The sequence below is a fragment of the Paroedura picta genome, chromosome 8 (genome assembly GCF_049243985.1).
Source record: "Paroedura picta isolate Pp20150507F chromosome 8, Ppicta_v3.0, whole genome shotgun sequence".
Lineage (NCBI taxonomy): Eukaryota > Metazoa > Chordata > Lepidosauria > Squamata > Gekkonidae > Paroedura > Paroedura picta.
The window spans coordinates 44,152,934-44,180,326 of record NC_135376.1 but is presented as its reverse complement, the minus strand read 5'-3'; the positions used below and the strand labels follow the sequence as shown (position 1 = coordinate 44,180,326).

Below are 27,393 nucleotides of genomic sequence, written 5' to 3'. Positions count from 1 at the left end.
CATAGTCAGGAAATGAAATGCTTAAATTTGCACTTTGGTTTTCATATTAAATTTACTTTTTATACTGAATAATAAAATGCACAGTATTTAAATTTTTCATGTGCTGCATTTAGAAAATTCATTTTAAAATGGCTTACTATGACACAATTGAAAATCAACTAACATTTCAATAATATTTTTGAGCCCTATACTTTCAGACATAAAAGGACTCTCCCAGAGCACAAATGCATACACACAAAATAAAAATTATTATTTTATAGCCCACCCTTCCCAATTGGCTCAGGGAAGGTAACAACAGGTAATTTGTGAATACAAACATGCTCTCACTCATACTGTCAAGGATACCAATGCAGAGTCAAGCTGAATGAAATGTTTTCCAAAAGTCATCCTCAGACAAAACCTAAAGGAGTAACAAACTTGGAAAAGCTGCTTTGAGTTGGTACTGTTTTGTTTTGTTAATGTAATCCCTATCAACAATAATTCACTATTCAGTACTTTAAATTACCTCATAAAAATCTAATTCAGATAATTAATTGTTTTGGAACCTTGTACTCCTAATCAAATGAAACATGTGTTCAGCAGAAAGTACTTTATTGCCTTCAAAACCTGTTAGTTGCAAAGCCAGCTGTGATGGACAGTAAATTATTAATGCTGTAACCTGGTCTGAGAGCCTAGAGTGACAGGGGATTCAAACTGAGTTCTTCAGTTGAAAGAGTGGCAGTTGAGAGTTGGCAGTTAAGAACTGACAGTGAACTGAGAAGGAAGGCTAAGAAACTGGGAGATGATTAAAAAAAGGATCCTGTGTTACAGAAGTGAGAAGCTTAGACCATCCCTAACAAGTCTGAGGGAAATACCTCCTAAAAGATAGGGGTGATCTCTAGCCTGTGGATAAGGAAGGAAATTGGAACTGGTTTGAAAGTTCCTGCCTTCACCAACTTAAGAGTCTGAGACTAAGAAGCTTATACTTATGTATTTAAACTGAAAATGCAAGAAATGTTTCTTCTCAAGTTTTAAAGACCTGTCTGAATAATGGAAGCAGTTACTTGTTTGTGTCAAATTATCTGCATGCATACAAAGTTACCACATTTACATTGTCCCACATTGTCACATTACCTCATAAGTCGTATACCTGATTTCAACCTGACCATTTCCCTCCAGGTTAAATAAAAGTTTGCCATTTTTGAACTAGTTTTACCTTCTTGTGTGCCATTTTCCAAACAGGACATAAGAAGAATTTTAGTCTCTCCCCCAGTTCATTAAATACATTCAAAACTAATGTGTGCCAGACAGAAAAACAAAAAAGGAAAATGAAAGAGTTTGCCAAATTCCTTGCTAGTATTATTGTGACCAATTCTAACTCTTAGTTGTCATCTGTTAATCTTTATAATGTCTTGGTTTTATTAATACATTTTTATGCTACTTTCTAATTGTAATAGTTGGTTAATTTTCTATGATGATTCTATTAATTACTTAATAGACTTAATAGTCAGTCATCCTAATTTCTAACCTATCTCTGATTTTATTTTGATCTTATGACCTTATTGTTATGATATCAGATGAAAAAGAAGGGTTCTTTATATGCCGCTTTTCTCTACCAGAAGAAGTCTCAAAGCAGCTTACAATTACTGCTTGGTCAGAACAGCTTTATCAGTGCTGTGGCGAGCCCAAGGTCACATAGCTGGCTGCATGTGGAGGAGTGGGGAATCAAACCTGGCTCACCAGATTAGAAGTCTGAGCTCCTAACCACTACAGCAAGCTGGCTCTTTGACTGAGCCTATTGTTGTTTTTATGACTGATGCCAATAAAGGTGACTGACTACTGACTGACTGACTGACTGAGAAACGAAAAGGAGGGGGCGGCTTTGAGAATGTACAGGAGCAAGTCCAGGTTGCTGCTTTGCAGATTTTATTGCTGAAGAAACCACAATGAAGGGCAGTAGAAGTTGCTTACACTTGAGTCATGTGAACATTGAGCAGCAAGGGACAGTCAACTCATACGAGCTCACAGCAGAAACAAATGCAGGAGGCAATCTACCTGGAAAAGTACTGAGAAGAAAGCTTCTGGACTCTAAGACAAAAAGGGCTGGGATCTTTCTTAGGGACTTACTCCTGTTAAGATAAAACAGTAAGGTCTTATATATGGAGAGAGTTTTCAGGGTATGTTATTTGTTATTATCAAGATGAAGTAAAATCCTGATAGATATGACAAGTGGAAATGCCCATAAAACTAGTCTGAATTTTTTTTTAAACATTAGGAAGGTAATAAGGTCATGGAAGAGGCCTGTAGGCTCACTGACCCCACAGGCAATTACAGAAATAAAGTGTTAATGTTGAGCAAGTGGAAAAGGCCGGTGGTTGGCTTATCCATTAGTTTAGTCAAAACAGTAAAAAAATCCATCATAGGATAGGAGAAAGCTGATTAAGGAGATTCCTTAGGAAGTACTGAGTAAAAACTGACCTTACCTTAATGGAAGAAAGCTTTGGCCACTAAGCAAGCCTTGATGGAAGAAGATAAAAGTCCACCCTGGACTAAATCAAAGATATCTTGCAGGGAGCAGAAGATAGCATTTTGCTCAGCTCATACAGAGAAACATTTCGATTTAAATAATAGTAAAACCAGATACTAGATTTCTTTGTACTCAGAACAACCTGTTTCACTGGGTCTGAGAAGGATTGGCTCAAAAAAGAATGACAGCAAGCAGTTCTGGAAAGCATAATACAGGAAGCAATAAAAACAAGAACCTGTGTTGGCTGACTACTGCAAACATGAAAAAGTACATGCAAGAAAACTTAGACCCTGTATGCTGTGGCAAGTTATCCCTAAGTTGAATTTCTTTGGACATGATTCCCTTATCTGATGAAGAACACAAAACAGAGTATCAGTCCGGAAACTCTGTCACCCCTGCCTTTTTACAAGGTCTTAACTAGAATAAAATAAGAGACTCTCCACAATTTTTCTTGCATGAACTTTATTCTATGTTTGAAGAACTGAGCCTCAAAAATGAATGAACCAAAGAAGGCTGAGAATGCTTAAGTGCAGAAAAAGTTCTTGAGAGAACAGAGTGTCCTTTAGATAAAAGATGCAACAGTGACCCTGTGACCTAGTTGGAAGGGCTATGGCCCAGGTGTGTTTCACTCTTCACTTTGCACAGAACCAGTAGAATGAGTGGGAGGGAAAAGGCACAGGACAGGGTCTCTGTCCATGGGAGTCAAAATCAATTTCCCCAGGGATGCTGGGTCCCCAGCTGCTTGGAACAAAAGTAACTGCATTATTTGTTGGTGCTGGTGGCAAATAGGTTGAAGGCAGGAATACTCCATTGATGGGAAATCTCCAAGCAGCTTTCATTTGAGTGAAGCTAGCAGGCCACAGCTTAGGAAGTATACACATATCTTAATATTTGCTGAGGGTTTAGCTCTGGCAGGAGATCAAGACTGTACCCCAGAGAAGTAGATGCTTTGCAGGCCCACAGCAAGTAGACTCCATTGGATCCAAGTGGTGTAGAGTACAAGGACACAAAGACTGATAATGCCCATAATAATCCATATCATGGGGACTGTAAGGATAAAGTAAATCATAGCAATGGTGGAGTCTTGATATGGAGACTTCAGAAGAATAAAATGTTATACTTCATAAAAATAAAGTGCTGGGATGCTGGGATGAAGCTTCTGAAAACATCATGTTCCTCAAGAAAAAAAAGACACCATGGTCATTGGACTGGAGGATTTTTGCTACAAAAGCTGTACATTTTTAAAACAGCTCTGGAGTCTTATTGGAAGCCAATTTTACTTTCCTTGGAAAAGAATACCTTCACAGAAGATGACCTGTATCAGTGGTGGCAGACAGAGAACTGAGGAAAGGGTCTATTTCCTCCTCCTTTTCATGTTGAAAAAAGGTAGGAAAACAGTATAGAGAACACGAAAAGAGCATCTTCTATTTCTCTAGAACTTCTAAATGGGTTGAGTGGAAACATCCCATAGAATACAGAGGCTGAATACTACATAATCTACCCAAAAGCAGAGGAAGCAGCCATTTGGGCATGCTCTCCAGGCAAAATCTTCCAAACTATCCCAATCTCATGAATAGTCCCAGAGTTTGCAGTCTGTGCTGGACTGGACAGAATATCATCCCTCTACTAGAGAGAAGAAATATATTTGACAGGAGGAGCCTCCCAGAAAAGCATATGATACATTCTAAATTCATTTAGTGCTGTATATGTTGACAGAAGTCTTCCAGATTAGCTATGAAGCTGCTGCCACCCTTCACTAGAATATATTCCATTCATGGTCTAGTCAACAAGATTAATTTGAGGCACAATAAACAAGGAGAGCAAGAGAACATTTCAGAACTCAAAAGACAAATTCTGGATATCACGCGAGGCCAGTGATGGGAAGCACACATCAACCATGAGCCACAGTTTCATGGATGTGTTCTTGTCTTTTTCCAAAGCTAAGAAAGGTTTCCCCACACCAGGGAAACCTCCTCTGGACCCAGACTCAAGAAACTGCCACCAGAGTCATGTCAGTTCCAGATTCTGGCAATATTTTAGGTTCCTACAGAATTCCAAATGCCTAAAGCACCTGCCTATCTACCATACTACGACTGCAAATGGCTGTTCGTTACAAGTAGGTGAAGTTATATGCTACACATTTCATAAAGCTCATTCCAATACTTCTGAATAAAAGTGAGAGACTTATATACACAGCCCTTTAAAGTAGACTGTATGTTGCTGCCTTAGCATCTCTAATATAGTATTCCCATTTCTGTGTCCAGAGAGACACACTGAAACAGCTAAGAGAAAGGAAAACACATCATATTCATTTACTCTGCAGCTCCATAGCAGAAACTTCATTTCAATTAAATGAGTATAAAATGACACAAAGCAATATATTTTCTGGGACGTTTACACAGCAGATTTCATTTCTTGCATCCATGTTATTTATGGCATTTTTACACCCAGGAAAAACAAGATGCCTTTATACACACAAATTAATAAGCTAACATGGGGTTTGCAGCAGAGGTATGCAATATCCAGATGGCTTGGTTCATGAGATCCTCTAGGTTAGCGGTCCCCAACCTTCCTGTAGTCGGGACCGCCTCCGAGGGTGGGAGAGAGCCAGCGGCCCGGCCGCCACAGCTGCACGTAAACGCGCATGCGCAGTTGCCGCACATGCGCGTTTTCGCCACCAGGTGGCGATAACGCACACGCGCAGAGTTCCCGCACATGCACGTTTTCTCCAGCAGGGGGCGCAAACACGCATGCGCGGCAGCTTCGTGTGTGTGTGCGTTTGCGTCGCTGGCGTGCCGGTGGCCACGCCTGCCTCTTCCCCCCCTCTCGCTGCAGGGGGGGAGGCAGGCGCAGCCGCTACCGGCCCGGTACTATGGCCTTCACGGCCCGGTACCGGGCCACAGACCGGGGGTTGAGGACCTCCGCTCTAGGTAACCATAGGTTAAAGAATGGATGGATGAGAAAAATACTGACTATATGCAATTAAGTTATGATGGATACACTGACAATACAACACAACCAGCACTGTCAACTATACTGCGGGCAGGGGTAATTCTCATGTTGGCAAACCAGAGAAACAGAGTTTAGCAGCAGGCAGTCCTCTTCCCTACTGGTACTGCCCAGCAGGTTATACTGTAGTTCTCTAATGCAAAAGTCCATTCACTGAGTCCCCAGATACTGTCTTTTGAGTTCTCGCCATGTTCTCTGAGATCCTCTAATATTTTAACTGGATCCCAGAGAGGCTAATTACAAATGCTTCCGCTTCTGAAATGGTCTCATGTTCTTATCTTCTGCATTTCTGTAAGGTCAAGATGATTTTTTTTAAATGCTGATTTCTTATCTCCCTCTTGGCTCCTCCCTGGCAGACTACCATGTCCTGTTTGTGTCTTTCATGCCCATCCCTTTCCCTCCTGGAGCTCTATCACTGAGGAGTGACTATGACTTCAAGAGGGACACTGGCCTCTTACTGTCTTCCTCCTAGATACAGTCATCTAAAATTGATCTCTACCTAGGAAGTAAATTCTGAGCCTGTACAGAGTGCATACACAATTATCACAGATTTGGGTTGTGTACTTTGACATTAACCTGGGGTATAAGGCATTCTACTACAGGCAGCACTAGTGGTAAAATGTCTTCTCTGTCTAAATCTTTATACAGCTGTCACTGTATAAACCTAAAAGGCTAAGGCCTAAGTGGGTGGAGAGTGGGCGGGGCCAGTCCAGATGAGACCAGAGTTCTAGCCAGAGTTCTCACCAGGACAGACCAGAATTCTAGTCAATCGAGTGAGGGTCAAATCGGATACACTGACAACTTACCAGGACCTCACCAGGACAGACCAGAGTTCCAGCCAGTTAGGCAGCACAAAGCCAAAGTTCTGTCAGGGCCTAAGTTCTGACAGAACCTGCCCACCCAGCCCATCTAGTGGCAATCTGGAGACTTCGTTGCCAGTCTGCCCATGACCACCGCAGGGAGAGGAGGTCAGTAGGGCTGCCAAGGGGGATGAGAACAGAGGCTTGGACAGGTTTTGCCCTAAGGCTGTGCTAACTGTCATGTCCAACTGTAACTTCCTTGACTTTGCCTCAGAACCCTGACAGAGCTGGCAGGAGGCTGGTGAGTGCTCTCCCTCCCACCCCCTTCCCTTCAGGCCTTCCGTGAAGGAGCCTCTGACAGCCCCTGACTGAGGGGAGGAAGGCTTTTCCGAGAGCAACGCAGGGGAGTCTGAGGGCATGCGTGTGGGCCTTCATTTTGAGGGGGGGCATTCCCCTTCTGCCAAACAGTTGGCTGACAGGGAAGCCACAGAAAAGCCCCTTCTCACTTAAAATACTGCTCTGGCCGGGGGTTAGACACAGCCAAGCCATGTGTCTTTCTTCTTTGCAACTCTCTGCAGATTTGAAGACACTACACAGTGTTATTCTGCAGATGAAACTGGATGCTGTTGTGGAGGTTCTTTTGTCTCCTGTTTCATCTGCACAACAATCCTGTGCAGTAGGCCTTAAATCTTTCAATTCAACAACAACCTGCGTGGGAGGGCCTTAAATGTTTCTTACCACAACCCTGTCCAAAGTAGCCCTTTCTGCCTGGGGAGATGATCTTTATATTCTGCAGATGAGCTGTAATTCCAGGAGCTCTCCAGACCCTACATGGAGGTTGACTACCCCTGGGTTGGAAATATTCCTGGAGGTTTGGAGGTGGGACTTCATAATCGTACAATGCCTCAGAGTCCAGCCTTCAAAGGAGCCATTTTTGCCTGCAGTTGGGTGGGAGTGGTGCAGGTGTGTCCCTCCTGGGCTATGGGCTATGGCCAGCCCTTATCAGCAACTGTTTGTATTCTGGGGTGCAGACAGACAGATCAGCATCAGTTCTGTGAGTCTGGAAAGTGCAGGAAGATCTAAATAAATATTTACAGCCTGAAACTGTAAATAGTGAACAAGTGAATGGCTGGAGAGACATGGGAACTGAAATAACTTTTTTCAACCTTGGCCTGGCAAATAAAAAAACCAGTATAAAAAACCTTACTAAGGTCAAGACTGCTGTGTACAGAGAGTCTTCCTCTTAGGGTTGCCAGCTTCCATGTGAAGCTCTCTACCCCACCTCCCTCATGGAGAGTCTGCTATAGGGAGAAGAAGGGAAGACCTGAGGCCTGCTGGGTCACTGAGGCCCATTCCCAGTTCTCTCAGACCTCTCACAGCCCCACATCCCTGACAGATTGTCTATTGTGGGGAGACGAAGGGAAAAGGTGTTTGTAAACCACTTTGAGACTTCTTTGGGTAGTAAACAACAGGGTACAAAAATCCAGTTCTTCTTCTAAGGAGCAACCATGAAAGAAGCATGTGGGCACATAACATTTTATCAACATTGAAAAAAATGGAGACAGAAGGAACAGGGTGGACACCTATATACTGTGACTACCCCATGTGTATTAGGGCAGGGGGGCATTTCAGTGTCTGTGGCCTAATTCACACAAGAAGGGAAATGATGCAGAACAGGGAGGAATTGGTTGCCATGTAATCTCCCCCTAAGAAGAGTCTCCAGTCTGATTTTCCCTTTACATATCTGAAGACATGGCTCTGGAAAGCTCATCTGTAACCACTATGCCACAATTCCCAAAGGTCAGTCCTTTCCCACACTCAACGAACATTCCAAACCACAGGTTCTTGACACCCATATCTTCACACCCATGCCCTCATTTGACACCATGCCACCACAACCTCCTACACAACACACACATTCAACCCCATGCCCTTACAGACTGGACAACTCCTCCTCTTCCTCTTCCGACTGTCAACCTCTAGCACCCGTTGTATTTTTAATACAACAGGCTTTGCCCCTAGTATATTACAAATCTGCATCTTGATGCAATCAAACTGCAACTAAATGCACCTGTTCCTCATGTTTCATATTTTGCAAGGCTTTTCCTCCTTGCTGGAATTGTGATTCTGTACTGCAGTCCTGTTGATCCGGCATTTGCCATGATGGGGCACTGGTTTCTGTCACTGAGCACTAGTGGCTTGGCATTGAGTTTGGCTGATGGGCACTAGTAGAGTGGCAATGGGTTATGCTGCTGGCTCTTGTACATAGGGCTGGTTCTTCTGTCCCTGAAGAAATGCCACCTCCCCTCAGTTTCTATGTCAGAGAATATCATGTGCGGACTTAGTCCTGCTGGGTTGGCACTGCCACCATGGCACTGGTTCTGCTGGGCAGTATTTCACTGGTTCTGCTGTCCCTTCAGAAATGCCCTCTCTCCCTCAGTTCTGCTTCAGAGATACTCAGATGTAAACTTGATCCTATTGGGTTTTGGTAATGCCACTGGGCTACTGGTTTTGCCAGGCAAATGGCACTGGTTCTGCAGCTGGGCTGACCTTGCAAAAATGCCTCCCTTGGCTTTCACTGCAGAGATTCTCTGGGACATTCTGCTGGGTTTGCATTGCACACTGGAAACTGGCCAGACTGTTTGTCTCCAAGTTTCACACATATTTCCAGGGCTATCCCTGTTCTCAAATTGTGTGCTTCAAAACCAAATGCTGCTCTTTCCCTAAGTTCTGTAAAGCAGTTTTCTATCTTTCATAAAGCAGAATATAATGTTCAAAGACAAAAAGGCAGTAAGGTTCTAAAGGAGCAGCCAAAAGGCAATACAATCATCTTTGTCACCACTAAAAGCAAAACATGCTGGGCTGGAATTAATAATAATTAAAGAAAAGAAAAAGTCAGTGTAATTAACATACAAAGGCATGGAATGGTCTAACTAATCATGCCATGAAGAAATAGGATAAAAAGTATGCACGTTTTATGGAGCAATTTAGTCTGGCAAGCAATTAATCCTGGAAGCACTAAGTCAAATGAATAGATTTCCCTTTAAAGAGGTTGCATTTATCATCAGTAATGTATTCCAAGTAATTTGTCAGTTAGTTGCAGAACTTTACAACAGAGATTGCTGTCCTGTCTACAGAGAGTAGTTATTTGAGTATGGAGGTGGAGAATTGAGATGGTCTTTATGATAAGCAACAACAAACACTGAGGAATAAGAACATCAGCCTCCCAACAGATACTGATTTTTCATAATATTTAATGGGCAAAGGATGATAGAGGAGGTCAGTAATAACTGTTTATAAGCTAAGCACTTTACAGCAGGAACTTCCAATTAGAGAAATGGACAAAGAGTCACTAAAATACGATTCTTTTTTTTACAAAAACCACTTTACTAAAGTTTAACATGGCACATTTTACAAATAAATATGTAAAAAGTTGAGTATAGCGCCACCTTGTTTTGAGTAGGACAGTCCCACTGGTTTGACACATGATGGCTCAATTCTTCATATACAAGTTAAGTGCTGAGGATGTCAGTTAAGTTGGGTCTATTTACATATCAGTTTTCTCAAATGTGTAGCCTGTTCTCATGACTTGACCAAGTTTTCCTTAGATTCACAAGTCACAAGATTCATTAGTAGGCTAGTATTAGGGCAGAATATGGAGGAACAGAATGGTTTCCAACTGGCAATGGTATCAGACCCTTGGGGCATGGGTATCAGACAAGGATGCATTTTATCTCCCTGTCTCTTCAATATATATGCAGAACATATCATAATGATACTGGATTATATTTAGATGAAGGTGGAATAAATGCTGGTGAAAGAAACATTGAAATGTGCAAACAATACTGCATTACTAGAAGGAAACAGCAAAAACTTGAAATTATGATGAATAACTTAAAAGAAGCTATGCTGGATCACACCAATGGCCCATCCAGTTCAACACCCCACTTCAGTCCAAAGCAGGTACCATCGAGAGGACCACCAGCAGGGCCAGAACTCAGCAGCCCTCCCATTATGGCCCTCTCCAACACTAAGAATTGTGGTCCTCCACTCCACTCCACTCCTCCCCTCCCTATTTTCTTTGTGCTTTTGCCCAGGTGCTGTTCTGGCTAGTCCTATGAAATGCATAATGCTATCTTTGTCCTTGCTTTAAGGTATAAACATCTGAGCTACCTGCTAGAGGCAGCTGGGGCAATCTGGCCAGACTGTTTGTCTCCAAGTTTCACACATTTGTTGATCAAACAGTTCTGTCATGAGAACTGGTTTTTCCACACAGTCTTGGACCGATTATGCACTGGAGGTTTCATGCTGTGCTGCAGGTTGGAGTTTTAGTCGTGGCAGGTTGCCCCACCTCTTCCTGCACTCAGATGGGGGAGCAGTTGGCCTGGTGTACCTCATCTGCCCCCAATTTGTGCTTCTGCACAGGAGCTGGGGCAGTGAAGTTCCCAGTGCATAAACGGTCTTGGAGGATGGAGGGTGGGAGCCCAAACCCATATAAGTGCCAACCTGTCTTTGACAATACCCGGTTCTGTGAGTGACTACTGATGTTTGTACCTGTAAAGTGCCTTCAATGAAGGCTAACTTTAGCTGTGTTCCTACCACCTTGGAGTCTGTTCTATTAGTTCAGAGGGTCGGCTCCTGGACTGCATCCCATGGGTGCAACCACTTTCTGCAGCAGTGGATTTCATGTGTTAATTACTCTTTGAGTGAAGAAGTACTTCGTTTATATAGCCTATAGCTCATTCAGTTCATTCTACCTTTACTCTATCCCAGGGTTTTAGTAACTGTGCCTCACCTATGCAAATAGCTGAAAGGTAAAAAAAGAAAACTGCAAGGCAAGGAAGTCCATAAACTTGCTACAAACAAAACAGCATCCAGGAAGGTGTTGCACATGGAACATCGGCTACACTGACTCCCTCCAGCACTAAAAGATCCTGACATAGACACCAGCACAGGTTATCATCAACATCACCAAAACTAGTAAGAGCAACTACCATTGCCACCCACACATGCAACTAGATGCCCTCAGCACATGCTGACACCTAAGATGACATACTAACGTCTCAGCAATGGCATTGGATTTGCAAAGGTGTGTTCCAAGATACATGAATGTAATCCACATTTCTATGTAGTACCATGTCTGAAGTATTACTATTCTCTCTCTGACTGGTAGAGAAATCAGCAAATAGCCAGACTATTTTATTTATTTATCTGATTTATATACTGCCCTATTCAGCGAACTGGCTCAAAATCCAGTTTTTTAGGCTCTCCTGCCTAATACCGTATATACTCGCATATAAGCCGAGGCACCTAATTTCACCACAAAATGCTGGAAAACCTTATTGACTTGCATATAAGCTGAGGCTGGTGTTTGGATAGTAGCTTTTCCCCCTTCCTTTCCCCTTCTCTTCCCTTTTGGGGAGGATCTTTTTTCCCCTTTTCTTCCCACCCCCCTCCTCCCTCTTTCCCCTCCTCCTCCCTCTTTTCCTCTGACCCTTCATGCCTTTTTATATCCAATCCTTCTTCTTATCACATCCCCTTCTTCTTAGCTAGATGTTCTGTTCCCTCCATTTTCCATTCCTTCCTCTAGGGGCCTTTTCTCTTGCTGCTCTCTGCTCTCCCTCTGAGACAGAGGCTTCAAAGGTTCCTTCAGCAGTAACACGTGCTAGCCTTATTAAGGCAGTGGGGGGGAAGTCGGAGACTGCTCTTCCCTCCCACTGTCCCTCCCAGGCCTGCTGCATCTCTTCCTGCCTCTGCTTCTTCAGTTACGTATACTTGTCTCCCACCCCCACCCTCATGTCTAGTCTGGCAGCTTTTTTAAAAAAAATCCGTATATAAGCCGAGGGAGACTTTTTCAGCTTTAAAAAAGAGCTGAAAAACTCAGCTTATATGTGAGTATATACAGTATATCCAGACAGGACTTCATTGATTTCCACAGTTTCACTACAGCTATCAAGCTGGTAGCCACTGAAATTTTCTAGGTTCATAGCTTACCATACAGCTAAGTAAATCCGTGTTGCATGTGAAATGCTTGCCAACAGCACTATATCAATTTGACAAAATGCTGTAAATCAGGATGTGGGCAGGAATGGGATTTTGCTGTTACTGGGTTCTTAATGCAACCTCTCATTGCTCGCTTGGTTCTCCTGCTGATTTAAAATCTTTTGTTACATAACAGAAATCTCATACTTGTATTATACTGTCCTGCATGCTATCTTGCTAATTGTATTGCAGGCAACCCAACAGAGAAAGGTGATAAGTCAGAAAAAACCGCTCTAGTAAGAACTGCCATATGCAAAGCAACACTGCAATAAATCTTTTTGTAATGCATGAACCTGAACAAAATTCAGTGAATTCAGATGACCAGATGTGAAGGAAGGTTGCAAGAGACAGCAGTCTCTGGCACATTCTCTCTGCCCAGCTGCTAAAGGTAAAGGTAAAGGTATCCCCTGTGCAAGCACCGAGTCATGTCTGACCCTTGGGGTGACGCCCTCTAGCGTTTTCATGGCAGACTCAATACGGGGTGGTTTGCCAGTGCCTTCCCCAGTCGCTAGTCTATATTAATTCAAATAACAGATTCCAATAGTCTGCCAACCTGAGTCACTGACCAAAGAACAATGAAGAAATCACACAGTTTCAAGTAGGCTCCAGTCACACTTTTCCAGCTCAGAGCAAGGACAATTAATTATGAGTAGCTAAAATTGGTACTTGACATATATACAATTTCTTGGGAGTACAGAAAAGACTGAAACTAAAGCTGACGTTACTCTGTTATGACTATGTGAAAACTTACCAAAGCCAATTAAATAGAACATTAGATCATGAACAGTAAAAAAAAAAATCCTATTTCACTATACAATGTACTGGATCCAAGAGAAGAATTTGCAAGGGCAAACCCTAATCAGCACCTGCCTTAAAAAGCAAAGAACAAGAGCTAGCAAAGAGTTTCTGACAGCCAAGTATCTATGATTGGAAGTGTAGGCTAATTATCAAAGCACCCCCCCCCTCTCTCTCTTATGTTAAGTTTATTCCCCACAACCACAAGAAGTTCATTTCCTTAACAACTTACAAACTAACTATATTTCTATGCACCATTAACTAGTATTCTGGATGTGCCTCGTCACTTACAGTCATGGAAGAGTTTTTGAGGCAGGCATATGGAGGAAATACACTATTACTCCTGCAAGTCAACAGGGAGCTCCCTGTCAGATTATCAAGCACAGCATTAATCATGTTCAGGCCTATTTTCCTCACAAATGACTGCACTTCAAAGCCAGCATTCATCCAAAAACCCCAACATGCTGGCAAGTTAATCGATAGCAGGTGAGGAATAAGGAGGCTGTAAGAAGGCTGCTCCTATCCTACTTCTGGGCACAACTTCTTTAGTGTAACTATATGACAGAGTCCTAAATTAGAAGAAACATTTTTTAAAAATAATAGATATTACGGTTTCCTCTTTGAACTACCAAGCCCTGGTTCAAGACACAGAGGCAGAATTCTACTCTCCAATCAACATTAGCACAAAAGAGGGATCCTTGCCTACTATGTAACAATAAATATATCTAGGACAGCTTTCTCAACTTTTTTACCATTGAGAAACCCCTGAAACATTCTTCAGGCTTCGACAAAACCTAGAAGTGGGGCCATCATGCAGAATATGGTTGAGAAGCAGAGCTGTGTACATGCCAGCCTGGGACCCCCTCCCCAGGCCCATTATTGGCCATTGAAGGGGGGGCAGGTTGACATGAATATATGTAATCATATCACCCAATAAATGATTAACACATTTTTAAAAATTAATTAACTCCCACCCATTGGGAAACACTTCCATCCAAGAAACTCTGGTTGAGAAAGCCTGATCTAGGACCCCAGTCAACTTTTCTTGCTAGGAGCAGCCTTTCAAAGCAACATATGGAAAACCAGCAATTTCCTCATAACCAGTAGAACTGTCACTTTTCCAGGTCTCAGACTAGGCATTTTAGTGAATTTTTAGCAGCATTTCATTATATCACCTATTAACCCCTTGCAATGGGACCCTTTTCCCCTCTGGATGACTTCATCATAAGAATGATAATGACCATGTATAATGTACCTGGGCACTCTGGAATGGGCATAAATGAGGAGTGGACAGGTGTATAGAATTTAGAGCACAGTCAATGCAGAGGCACCTACCACTGAAGAATTTCTTTAATGAGAAGTTCATCCATTCCATTAAGCAGCTCTCATTTACTATGGAAATATTTAAAATGTAAAGGTCTGGGTTTTTTTTAACTTAGGTGGAACAAATCATTTCTTCCCACTGATATCTCCCTAAATTTTCCCCCCTCAATCTTAAAGACAGAAAATAATCTTAAACAGCAAAAAAATACGATTGATACAACAATACTTCCAAAACATCCATCTTAGCAACTTCAAAATATATCAGATCTGAATTATCTGTAGACCAGAAGTTTTGCATTTTTCTAAGGTGATGCAAAGGTATTTTTAACATGCAAGTTTCAAATCTGAGGGTCAAGGAAGATTCCAGGGATCACTATTGCACTGTATGTCGCATAGATAGAGCATAGAAGAGAGACAAGGTTAGTTTCAGACTATGACTCCATGGACCAAGGGAAATCCAGGAGAAAATGAATTGAGATTTTTACACTGATTCCAGTCCAGGGTCAAGATGACTAAACTGCCCTAGCCTTACCTTCTGGTTCACTCCCTTTCTACATGGCTCCAGCTGAATTTTACTGACAATGCAGAATCTACAAGAGGAGGTACATGCTATGAAAGCAGGACTCTGCTGCCAGCAATTATTTGCGTGTGGATTTAGAACAAGATTAGTTCAAAATTCTAAACAATTGGAACAATCACAACTAGCATATGGTAGGCACATTGCCCTGAGAAACTGGAAGAGAACACCTCTGTCAGACTGGCTTATCTCAAATGATCATGAAAAGTTAATGCAGAAAGTTTAGAATCCAAAGGAGAAAAAAAAAAACTTAACCAAGGGACTAAATCATAAGTAAGCTCTTGAATAATTCATTAGAGAAAACATATAAATAAAAGCTATGGCTGCTTCGCACATGCTTTAATAATGACCTATCTTTTTGGAAACTCTGGAGACATGCACTGAGGAAGTCAATATGCAACATCATTGGATGTTATCACTAACCCATCACAATACAAAAGAAAAAAAGTTTGCATTGTTGTACTGTAGATAACCTTTCTCAGAGAAACATTTAAGTGCTTTTCCTTATTCCAGCAACTAGCCTTTTCTATGGCTTTGGACTTGCTTCTGAGTTCACAACATCAACTCTAGTTCCTACAAAGGACACCAGGGTTTCTTGTTTCCTCTAATCAAGAAAAGCAAAACATATCAGGTAATGCAGGGAGAGTCGGAATCTGTGAACAAAGACAAACTTCAAGCAAACAGCAGCCTTTCCCAAGTAACCAAGGAAATATCAGTTACTCCCAAGGAAAACGCTACTGTAATTAATGCAAAAAGTTAAGGTATTGATCATTGCGTCAACAACCAAGTAAGAACACTCTTTCAGGTTTTTAGAATACAGTGTTCAGATCCTTTCTAATGGATCACATGCCCCATAAATCATTTGACAGAAAGCTTACATTTTCATATACAGTTTGAACCTTGGTACATAGAACAAATAAAAGCTTACAGAATATACAACTAGAAACAATATAGAATCTGTTCATCTAATACCATCCATTATCTGTATACTCTGAGGATATCTTTTCCATCTTTCGTAAGAAGTGATAAGGAAAATTAGCCACACTTGTAGAAAGAGCTGCTGCTTGAAAAAGGTGGCAGGTCGATCAGGTATCCAAGGCAGCACAGCCAGTAACACAGAATCCATTCTTCATAATTTCAGGGATGCAGGCATAATAAACATTAGTTTCTATTATGGAACACATAATGGAAGACTGACAAAAGGAGCACTGCCTCTGAGGTGACAGAAGCTGGCTCAGCCAAATTCCTGCTTCCTTCATAAGCTAGTATCTGCAGACAGACAGACAGACAGACAGACAGACAGGCACTTGGCTTAAAAGGCACTTTCTGTATACAATCAGAAAGAAATACATTAATTTCATGACTCAATTTGCATTCACTTTTCTTCTAGGCAGTGTTTTGGTGACAATCAATTCCCTGCTAGGAAGGCTGGCATTCCATGAATGCCCCACACCCAGCACACATTTCTAACAAGTCATCTTCTCTTTACACTCTCTAGTGTCCTGTGACTGTAATCTTTGCTTTGATCTCAAGACCATTTCCTATGCTATATAATCTTCTTGTGGATCTCAGGGACTGGAATTCTGCCAGTCACCATAATCACTGTTTTCGGCTTGCAATGAAGGTAGGCACTTTGTTACCTTAATGAGCAGATGTACTTAATGAACTGAAGCTTTGTAATTCAGTCCTAAAGGCAAAATTTTTAAAAATGGGAATTTGTTTCTTCAGTAAAATCATCCCCCTCCCAATTTTTTTCATCTATTAATTAAAACATTATTGGATATTGTAGTGTCTCTTATTTCAATAAACACAAATCCCAGAGTACCAGGAGTAAAACAATTATGGTTGCATTTAAGCAGCAGGAGGGAAAAACAGCTCCTGCTTCTCGCTGACGTACAAAGGGCTGCAATTAAAACCACTCTAAAAATTTCAAGCACTGAGCCACACTGGAAATTCTGTAAAACTAGGCTAATGTTTATTTAAACATACAACCCAGGCAGACGATGACAGGGATATGACATATTACCCTGCCCACCAACCCCCATGCTATTGAAGAAATTGAAACTATCTTGGAATTTCAGACTTTTGCATCTAGTGTTTAGATTGCACAGTAAAGATGTAAGAGGGAAAAGATTTCTCCCCAAATACCAGCTCTTGTCTTGACATAACAGACAAAATAATATTGGAATAAAGGAAAGAGAATTTTGCTACACATACCCAGGGTGTGGCCCAGTCTTGATTTGGAAGGATGATTCCTTAAGGGCTGAGGTTTCTCCCATGGTCCTGACTATACTTCAGATTCCCTGTACCCTAGAAACTCCAAGAGACTTCCTACCTTGTCTACCCACAGCAGGGTCCAACCAATGGATCAAGAATATTCGGAACCTCCTGAATGGACCAGTTCAAGCACCCCCAGAATCTTCCCCAAGGCCAAGAAGGCAGAGACTAAGAGCTGAAGTCTGGACCAGGCAAACCAGTGCACTTCTGTCTCATGCAGGAAGAGAACAACATTCTCTAGCTATTAGGGGTATGCAAAAAAACTCAGTACATTGAGCCTTCGGGGAGTGGCAGGATAAAAATCCAACAAATCAAGTTATCAGTATTTCCTGATATCACCAAATCTCAATACCAGTACAGTATTTGGCTTTGGTAATATTTTGGAATGCCAAAAGTTTCTGGCTCCATTATAGCCTATGGGAACCATTACAGTCGACGGTCATCCATAGGCTATAATGGAGAACTGATCTATGGGTATCTGTGAGACTCAACCTGTGAAGATCAGGGCCCTGTGGGACCTATGACAGAGCTGTTCCACCAAGCCTATGATTGAGCCCTAGAGATTACCAGCAAAACTGGCCTCCCTATACAGAAATCAGAAATGAAACAAAAACTAGATGCCAGACTATAACATCAGCATAACACCCCCACCCTCCACCCCCACAGACACACTGGGAAGAGGGCTATAACTCCTGGGGTTTTAAATATAAATCTGTTTTATTGGATTTACTTTAGAATTTAAATGTTTTACTCTATTGTTTAATATGTTGGGAGTCACCTTGAACCTTCTGGGAAGGGTGGCATAGAAAAATGAAAATAAATAAAATCTGGACTCTGCAGAGTGGTTTTTCTCTTCAACAACTCCCCAAGTTTCAAAAGGATTAGATCAGGAAGTCTAATTCTATGAGCCATCACAGTGCCCCCTCCTTCCATTGCTTCCAATGTAGGAAAGACATTTTCCTCCTGATGGATGGCCGCCCTAACTCTCCCCCAGAAACATTAGCCAGCTGCCTGGAAGCAGTGACGAGATGGCTCAAGCAGAGTCGCCTGAAGCTCAATCCTTCAAAGACGGAGGTCCTGTGGCTGGGTAAGAATGGCCCATGTGAGGGACTCTACGCAGGCCTGCCCTTAGCCTTGACCCAGAAACTACAGCTGGTCCAAAATGTAGCAGCCAGGATCCTCACAGCAACACCGTGGAGATCCCACATCCGTCCCATCCTTCATCAATTGCAATGGTTGCCAGTTGAATTCCGGATCAGGTTAAAGGTTCTGGTCCTTACCTTCAAGGCCATATGCGGTCAGGGTCCAGTGTACCTGAGGGACCGCTTCCCTGCCTATGCCCCCAAAAGAGCTTTATGCTCCACTGCCACCAACCAGCTAATGGTCCTTGGCCCAAAAGAAGTTCGGCTGACATCAACCAGGCCAGAGCTTTCTCTGTCCTGGCCCCCACCTGGTGGAACAAGCTCCCAGAGGAGATCAGGGCCCTGATGGAAGTAAAACAGTTCTGCAGGGTGTGCAAAAGGGAGCTCTTCCACCAGGCATTTGGCTGAGGCCAGGCCAGACAACCAATCAACATCTGCAGGGCCCCTGCCTCCCCTCCCCCCAGAAACCCACTAAGACTCCTGGACCTGTTTGAGTTATTACTGTTTATGTTATACTGTTATGTTATACTCTCACTTGAGTTATCAATTAACTAGAAATTAAGCCCGTTGTAGGTGAAATACAGCGGGTGCTAGAGCAGGGGTAGTGAACCTGTGGTTCTCCAGATGTCATGGACTACAATCCCCATGAGCCCCTGCCAGCAAATGCTGGTCCTGTGGCTGGGTAAGAATGGCCCATGTGAGGGACTCTACGCAGGCCTGCCCTTAGCCTTGACCCAGAAACTACAGCTGGTCCAAAATGTAGCAGCCAGGATCCTCACAGCAACACCGTGGAGATCCCACATCCCACAAATGCTGGCAGGGGCTCATGGGAATTGTAGTCCATGGACATCTGGAGGACCACAGGTTGACTACCCCCATGCTAGAGCATAGGGAAGAATAAGGGAGGAAAGGAAGATTGAAGAGGGAAGGAGGGATGGGAGTGAGAAAGGAGGGAAAGGGGTGGGTGAAGGGATGAATAGAAGGAAGACAGGAAGGAAGGCAGGAAGTGTGTTAGAGAGGAAGGGGGAAAGAGAGCAAGTGAGAGGGAGAAACAGATAGGCAGGAAGTAGATGGAGAAGTAGAGGAAGTCAGGAAGGAAAGAAGGAAGGGAAGAAGGAAGAAGGAAGGCAGGCAGGGAGGTAGGTGGGTTTGGAGGGGAGTGGGAGAAAAGGAGGGGGTATTTCAAGTGTCCGTGGGGAGGAGTCGCGAGGGGGGGCGATTTGGGAGGGGGAGTTGGGGGGAAGAGATTGAGAGATAGAGGAAGCAAGGGAGAAGGAAGGAAGGCAGCCAGGGAGGTAGGTGGACTTGGAGGGGAGTGGGGGAAAAGGAGGGGGGTATTTGAAGGGTCTGGGGGGGCAGTCACAAGGGGGGGCGATTTGGGAGGGGGGTGGGGGGAGGGGCAGGAGAAGGCTCTTGGGCGGGGGGGGCGGCGCGGCCTTCTTCCAGCCCCAGTAGCTCCCTAGTAGCATCGAGGACGCTGTGAGGGAGTGCCTGGGCCCGGTAGAAGGCGTTTTGCGGCGGTGGGGGGTGGGATGGCCTTCTGGCAGTCCCAGGGGCACCCTTGCAGCATCCTGGATGCTGCAAATGTGGCCTGGGACTGGTAGAAGGCTCCCGAGCAAGGGCCCTGGGGCAGGAAAGGAGCAGGGAGGCTACGTCCTGGACGCGGCATCCCTGCTCCTTTCCCCAGTGGGAGGAGAACCCGGGCAGAGGACTCACCGCATGGCCATCCTTCAGTGTCTGCGCGGTGACTCCCCGGCAGGGCCAGGCGAGGCTGGGCCAAGCAGCCAATGGGAAGCCGTGCTTCGCGTGGCTCCCCATTGGCTGCTTGGACCTGGATGGACACTCTGAGGGCCTCCAAGTTTTTATCCTGGACACAGCCCGCCCTTTCTCCTCCCACATTGCCCTTACCCTTTTATTTAATACCACGGGAGCGGTTACAGATAATATGAATGTTATTATATGTATGGTTTCATGTATAGTTTCAGCTATATGTAAACCGTCCTAAGCCTTCAGGGAGGGCAATATATAAATATGAATGAATGAATGAATGAATGAATGAATAAATGAATGAATGAATGAATTAATGAATTAATGAATTTTAAACTTTAAAGGGAATTCTGTCCCTTTAAAATTTAAATACCTTTTGCAAGCCATGTTGCCCATGTGAGAGTACTCCAAAGGCATTTAAAGGGTTCACAGTGCCTTTCAATGCCTTCTCCAAGAGAAGAATTCATGCCAAAGGCATTTAAAGGGACAAAGAAACCTTTAAATGAATTCTAACTTCAGCTATTTGCTAATTTTCAGGATTTTTTGGGCAGGCCTTTTGAATAGCCAAAAATAGGGGGAGATCTGGGAGAATTACTACATGAAAAATATCAATAAGGTATTTGGGGGTTATTTTTTCCCAGTTCAGATTAACTGAATACACACCTGTATGAGATATCTGAAGGAACCAGACCCTAACTTTGACTAGAAGAAGAGGTGGAGTTAACAAGAAAAAGATCACAGTGAATAGCTCAATGAAAATATCAACCTAGTGTGCTACAGTGGTGAAAAAGGAAAACTCCACATTAGCAATTATTGGTAAAGGGACTCCAACTGCAGTTCTTGCTCTTCCTGTGAGAAGGGGACTGCTGGTGGAAAGAAAAGCATTCTAGAATGAGATTGATCCATCTGATGGATGGCTGCAGCTCAAGGGGAGCCATCCTGCATTAGCTGCTGGCATCTGTTCATGTCACACCAGTCACCAGTTTCTCTCCACAAAATTAGATTGTGCCAGGAACAAGAATTTATGTTAATGAACAAAGACAAGCAAAAACAGACAGTCTTTAATGTATATCTAGGAAGTCTTGATTAAAATCCCAATAGAATGCAGCTTCATGTTAATCCTTTATCAACCCACAGATTAAAGGTTGATTGCCAGTAGAAAGGCAGAGACTTAAAGGTTTAACTGATACAAATGATAAGTATACTATTTATCGTATGCATAGTAAAATGCATGTGAGAGTACATACATGTGTGACCACACGCTTATACAACAACCCGCAGTGGTCCAGAAATTGGGGCTGGGCTTGGTAACCTAACATTATTTTTTACTAGCCAACTAGAAAGTCCAACCTTGCCACAACATTACATGTAAATTGGATCAGGAGTTATTTTGAGACCTTATATTCAATATGTTAATAGGAGAAGCCCATTTTCCCCACTATATTTTTGGTATACAACAGGAATGTGCATTTTTATTACATAAAAAGTTACAACTATTCCCTCTCGGCCTAACCTACCTCACAGGACTGCTGTGAAGTGAGAAGAAAATGTACACTCCTCTAAATTCCTGGAGGGAAAGACAGGATAAAACATTTAAAATAATAATAGAAACTTGTCCTAAGGAAGGCAATTACAGCATTTCAAATTAGGAGAATTAATTTCCCTCTTGGAACAAACATGAGACATTCATTCTTTCTCTATATATAATTTATTCATATTATTTATAGCCTGACTTTCTCACTGAGACTCAAGGAGGATTATTCACTGTAAATCAATGCAAATAGGATGATGCATCTAATAAGTAATGTAATGTGATTAGGAATTGCACAAAAATTGAAATGTAGCCGTCATCTGCATATACCATAAGTATTCAACATGACATGAAATAGTATGTTCTGAATTTTTAACATCTGGAGAGATACAATGTAAATTCCTAGGACAATCAAAAAGGGGGATAAATTAGTAAGTAATTTATGATGGACATCAAGGACTGATTAATGTGGCACTTAAATTACTTTAGCAGCCAGGATTGACAAGAATCCAGTACACAAGTAGTGCCTTCACAGGTCACATTAAAACAGAGCAGAAAAAATAAAATAAAATGCATGTAAAAAGATAGCCCCATGTTACAGAAATTGCCCAGCCACAGCCTTTAGTAAACAATTTGGTGGTAAATTACAGGACTTCTGATCTTGGTTCTAAAGAAAATACCTCTGCTGCAGCGTTTAAAAGCAGAGGCATAATGAGCTGCTGCTTACACAAGATAAGAAACACGGTGAATACTGGGAGCTGCCTGAGACCCTAAAACAGGGGCAGTCAAACTGCGGCCCTCCAGATGTCCATGGACTACATTTCCCATGAGCCCCTGCTCATTGTAGTCCATGGACATCTGGAGGGTCGCAGTTTGACTACCCCTGCCCTAAAACAATCAATCAGTGTGGCTCTTTATGGCAATCTGATGCTGCCTAAACTTGGTTAGGGGCACCCAATAGATGCATCACTGTGCATGCTAAATATAAACAAACAGGGTATTTATCCAAATGAAGATTACCTAGTTCTACAAAGCAATTGTTCCTGCAGAAGATCTGGTATTACGACAAACATCAATCTCCATTCTTGTGCATATGTGCATTCCTACTTCTGTGCTCTACTACAACCTTGACATTTTAAAAGGCTCTTAAAAAACAAAAAAATAGGATCAATCTGATACTCTGGGAATTTCTTCTCCATTTACAACTTTTTCCCCCCAAGTCACTCTGAGCACAGCTTGACAGGTGTGACGTCAAAGAAAGGAGGGAGGCAGGAAACCAGGAGTTGCATGACTTCCTTGGGGATAGATTTAAGTGACCCTGCACTCTACGCCCTGGGTGAATATCCAGATTCTTCCACAAGGAAAACAGACTGACAGGCACCAGTGCCATTCCTAGAGAAATCAACAACTGAACTAGGGTTATGCTGGGAAGGATATTAACATATCAGCAGAAACGTAAGCATGAATTAAAAACTGTGACTCGACTTCAAACAGCAATCTTAGGTATGTCTATGGACTTAGGTTTGCATATCCAGTGGCTTTCTCTCCACCCTTTTCCCATTTGACTTACGAGCCCTCCATGATGCAACATAAAGAGCTCTAGCAAAGGTCTACACTTTCAAAAATAGGTTACATGGAAGAATATTCTTCAACACAAACAACCTCAAAGTTGCTGGATATATGGGACTGCTTGCATAGTTCTTTGGATCACGGTAAGTTTTTAAAATTTTCTTTGTGGATAGTTTTGCTTCTCTCTCTCCAAACTTCTGCTTATCTCAGTCACTGCAATATATTTATTTGCTTAATAGCTAGAAAAATTACTAACATAAAGATGTGAAGCACTGTAAATATGTGAAATATGACAGCTAAATACAGAGTCAGTGATTTTCACACAGCACTGGAGCTGCAGTATATAATGAGAAATATTTATTTATTAATTATATATTTATATACCGCCTTCCCCTGAGGCTCAGGGAAGTTCATATGAAACATAGAGGAACAGGAACAATACAGAGAAAGTCAGTAACCATAAATAACAATATAACAGTAATAAACAGTTAAGAACAATAAATTCCTAACTGCAGCATACTGACGGACCCATAATTGGTCAGTTCAAGACATTTGAAATTCATCGGAGGGAGGCAACAGCAATAACATATAACAAAATATCCCACAGTCATAAGATGGTGGACGAAAGTCTCCCCAACCGAATTCTGCTGATTCCAACCAGAACCAATGATATTTATGATCTTAATTAATTATAATCCTGGGATGCTCAGATAGGGTGGGAACCCCCCCCCCCCCGGCCTCAACCGAACGCCTGGTGGAAGAGCTCCATCTTGCAGGCCCTGTGGAACCCAGACAGTTCCGTCAGGACCCTTAGTTCTTCTGGGAGCTCATTCCACCAGGTTGGAGTCAGGGCCAAAAAGGCCCTGGCCCTGGTCAAGTCCAGGCGGATATCCCGGGGGCCTGAGACTACTAACATATTCCTACCTGCAGAACGGAGAGACCTGCAGGGGATATAAGCAGATTAACAGTCCTTCAGATAGGTAGAACTCAGGCTGCGTATAGCCTTAAAGGTTAAAACTAAGACCTTGATATGGAAGAAGACTGGTAGCCAATCTCAACACAGGTTGAATGTGGGCCCTACACAGAGTCCTAGTAAGGACCCTGGGGGCCACATTCTGTACCACCTGAAGTTTCTGGGTCAAAGACAAGGGTAGGCCTGCATAGAGTGAGGTACAGAAGTCCAGTCTGGAAGTGACCATTGCATGGATCACTGCGGCCAAGTGGTCCGAGGGCAGGCAGGGCATTAGTAGCCGAGATGGGACACAGATGGCACAGATGGGAAAATGCTACCTTCATGATCTGAGCCTCTATGGTAAGTGAGGCATCAAAGATCACTCCCAAATTCCTGACGGTCGGTGCAAGTGTTAGTTGCACCCCGTCCAGGCATGGGAGGCATGCTGCCTGTTCCTGTCCCCTTCTACCCAACCACAGGACCTCCATCTTGGAGGGGTTGAGTTTCAGACAACTCTGCCTGAGCCATCCAGCCACTGCTTCCAAACAAGGGGCAAATGTTTCCGGTAGGGAGTCCAGGCGTCCATCAGGAGATCGAGCTGGGTGTCATCCGCATATTGGTAACAACCCAGCCCAAAACTCCAGATCATCTGGGCTAGAGGATGCATATAGATGTTGAATAGTGTGGGGGAGAGTATCGCACAAGGGAGTGCCAAAGGATTTAACAGCTCTTTCCCCCACTGCCACCCTCTGAGTCCGATTCTAGAGAAAGGAGACCAGCCATTTTAGCACAGTCCCCCTAATACCAGTCACAGCAAGGCGGTAGGCCAATAGCTCATAGTCGATCACATCAAATGCGGCCTACAGATCTAAAAGTACGATGGCCGAACTGCTCCAGTCCAGCTGGTACAGGATATCATCTGTCAGAACAACCAGCATGGCCGTGGCCCCGTGGCCAGGATGGAAGCCAGACTGGTATGGATCTATTGCCAAAGTTTCCTCAAAAAATGCGAGGAGCTGGTCCGCCGCAACTTGCTCCACTACCTTCCCCAGAAACGCTAAATGCGAGACTAGGCAATAGTTGCCGGGGTCCCACAGGTCCAGAGATTGTTTTTTCAGGAGAGGACGAACCATTGCCTCCTTCAGCCCTCCCCAGATGTCAAGGAAAGGTTCACAATCTCCCTCAGGGGACCACCTATCCATCTGTTGCCCGATTTGAGCAGCCAGAACAGACAGAGGTCTAAGGGGCAAGTGGTCACTCTCACTGATCCAAGATGTTAATTTCACTGAACATCAACCTGGTGGAAGGGCTCCCTTCTGCAGGCCCTGCAGAATTGTTCCCTAGTCTCTTCTGGGAACTTATTCCACCAGGTGGGGACCAGGAATAAAAAAGCTCTGGCCTTGGTTGAGGTCAAGCGAGCTTCCTTGGGGCCAGGGACCACCAGCCAGTTGGAAGCGGAAGAGAACCTTGCCTCAAGGTCCTGTAGACTCACCAGAGGAGCAGCACCGCCAGCCCCAGGACAAGAACCTGTCAAGCTGTGAACGGCAGTGTCGACGATCTACCTTGACAGCTGTCAGAAGATCGGCACGCCTGTCAGCTCGCTGTCTAGATAGAGGTGCCCAGGTGCACCTCCTTCCTCTGATAAGGGTTAGATCCAGCTGCAAGCTGAGGACTGCTCCACCCTGCTCCTTCATGGGTGCATGTGTTCCCTGACTGTCTTCCCAGTCAACTCCTTGTTTTGGTTCACTACAGCGAAGCTCTGGCTGACTGATTCCTGGTTCCTGATTCTTGCCTATGCTCCCGGCTCTAGACCTACAACTTGGCTTTTGACTGTATCCCTGGCTTCTGACCATGGTTTGGCTTTATCTGGCTCTTGATCCTGGCTTGGCTCCGCTCCGTACCCTGCTTGCTGTGTGAACTGTCTCTCTGGCTTTTGGCCTCTCAAATTTGACTCTGGCTCTTGCCCTCCTACCTCGGCACAACAGCCCAGCCAAGTAGGTGCAGCTCAGCAGGGCAGCACAGGCAGAGGTCTAGAGGAGCATGTGGTTGTCTTTGCTGCTTTCAGTTAGTGTGAGTTGTCAGAAGTGATTTCTGCAAAGATGGCCAAGGGGCCTCTAGTTAACCTTCTCTATCTAAGGATAGAGGAAGGTCGTGGTGGAGTGTCAAGATTTTGTCTGCAAAATGACTCGCAAATACCTCACATCTGATAGCCGATTAACTATAATTTTGGCACCCTTCCTCCATGGTGGTGAGAGAGTTCAAGATATCATTAAAGGAAAATGGAGATATCACACTTCTAATCTTACACCTCTGTTTTTAGGAAATGACCACTGTCCTACCATTGGCCTTAGTCTTTGTGTAATATTATGATCAGCAGCAATGTTAACCACACTTAAGACTAGCCAGGTTTCTTGCTTAGCCTGGATTTGAAAATTGCATCCCAGGGCTGGTTTGAAATCCTTAAATACATTTAACATTAATTATATGAATTAATGCTTGGATTTTGGCAACCAGGAGTCAAACCATTGCAGAGGCCCAGACTTCAGTTACAGGCCACATGTTGTCCATGCTAAAACGTCCAAAGCTCAGTCCATGGAGTCTCCAATTAAGAGCACAGGCAGCAGGTGCTGAGAAAGATCTTTGCATGAGACATTGGAGAGCTGCTGCCAGTCTGAGAAGGTAGTACTGGATAAGTTGAACCACTGGTATGATACAGCATGAAGACAGCTTGATATGTTGACAGAATGATTTGATTGCTTGGCTTTATAATCAAGAGAGTTATAGCCACACACATCCAAAACAGCAGCAGCAGAACATGCTAGTCTATGAACACCAATCACAGTGGCATCAAGCTATTTTCGTGCAAGCAGATATCCGTAATGATAAAGATAGAGAGTGGGGTTGTTTAGAAGACACACAATACCTGCAAGCAAATATTCTGATCAGATTTACTCCCAACGTCATAAATGCTCAGCTTGCAAAAGAAAGGGGCCTTCCAAAGAGATCCATCAAGGAACCCAGATTGAGAGGAGGGGGAGAGAAAAAGACAAAGACTCTAGCCTTGCAGCTAGTGAGACATGTTATATTTCTCTTCTGGGTCCTC

General features: G+C 43.5%; 1 protein-coding gene across 2 annotated transcripts in view; it reads right to left on the bottom strand.

The window, feature by feature from the left end:
• The window catches only part of ARMH3 (armadillo like helical domain containing 3), a 148,825-nt gene that overhangs the window by 49,681 nt on the left and 71,751 nt on the right, over positions 1-27,393 (bottom strand). The gene's annotated exons all lie outside the window — the stretch shown is intronic.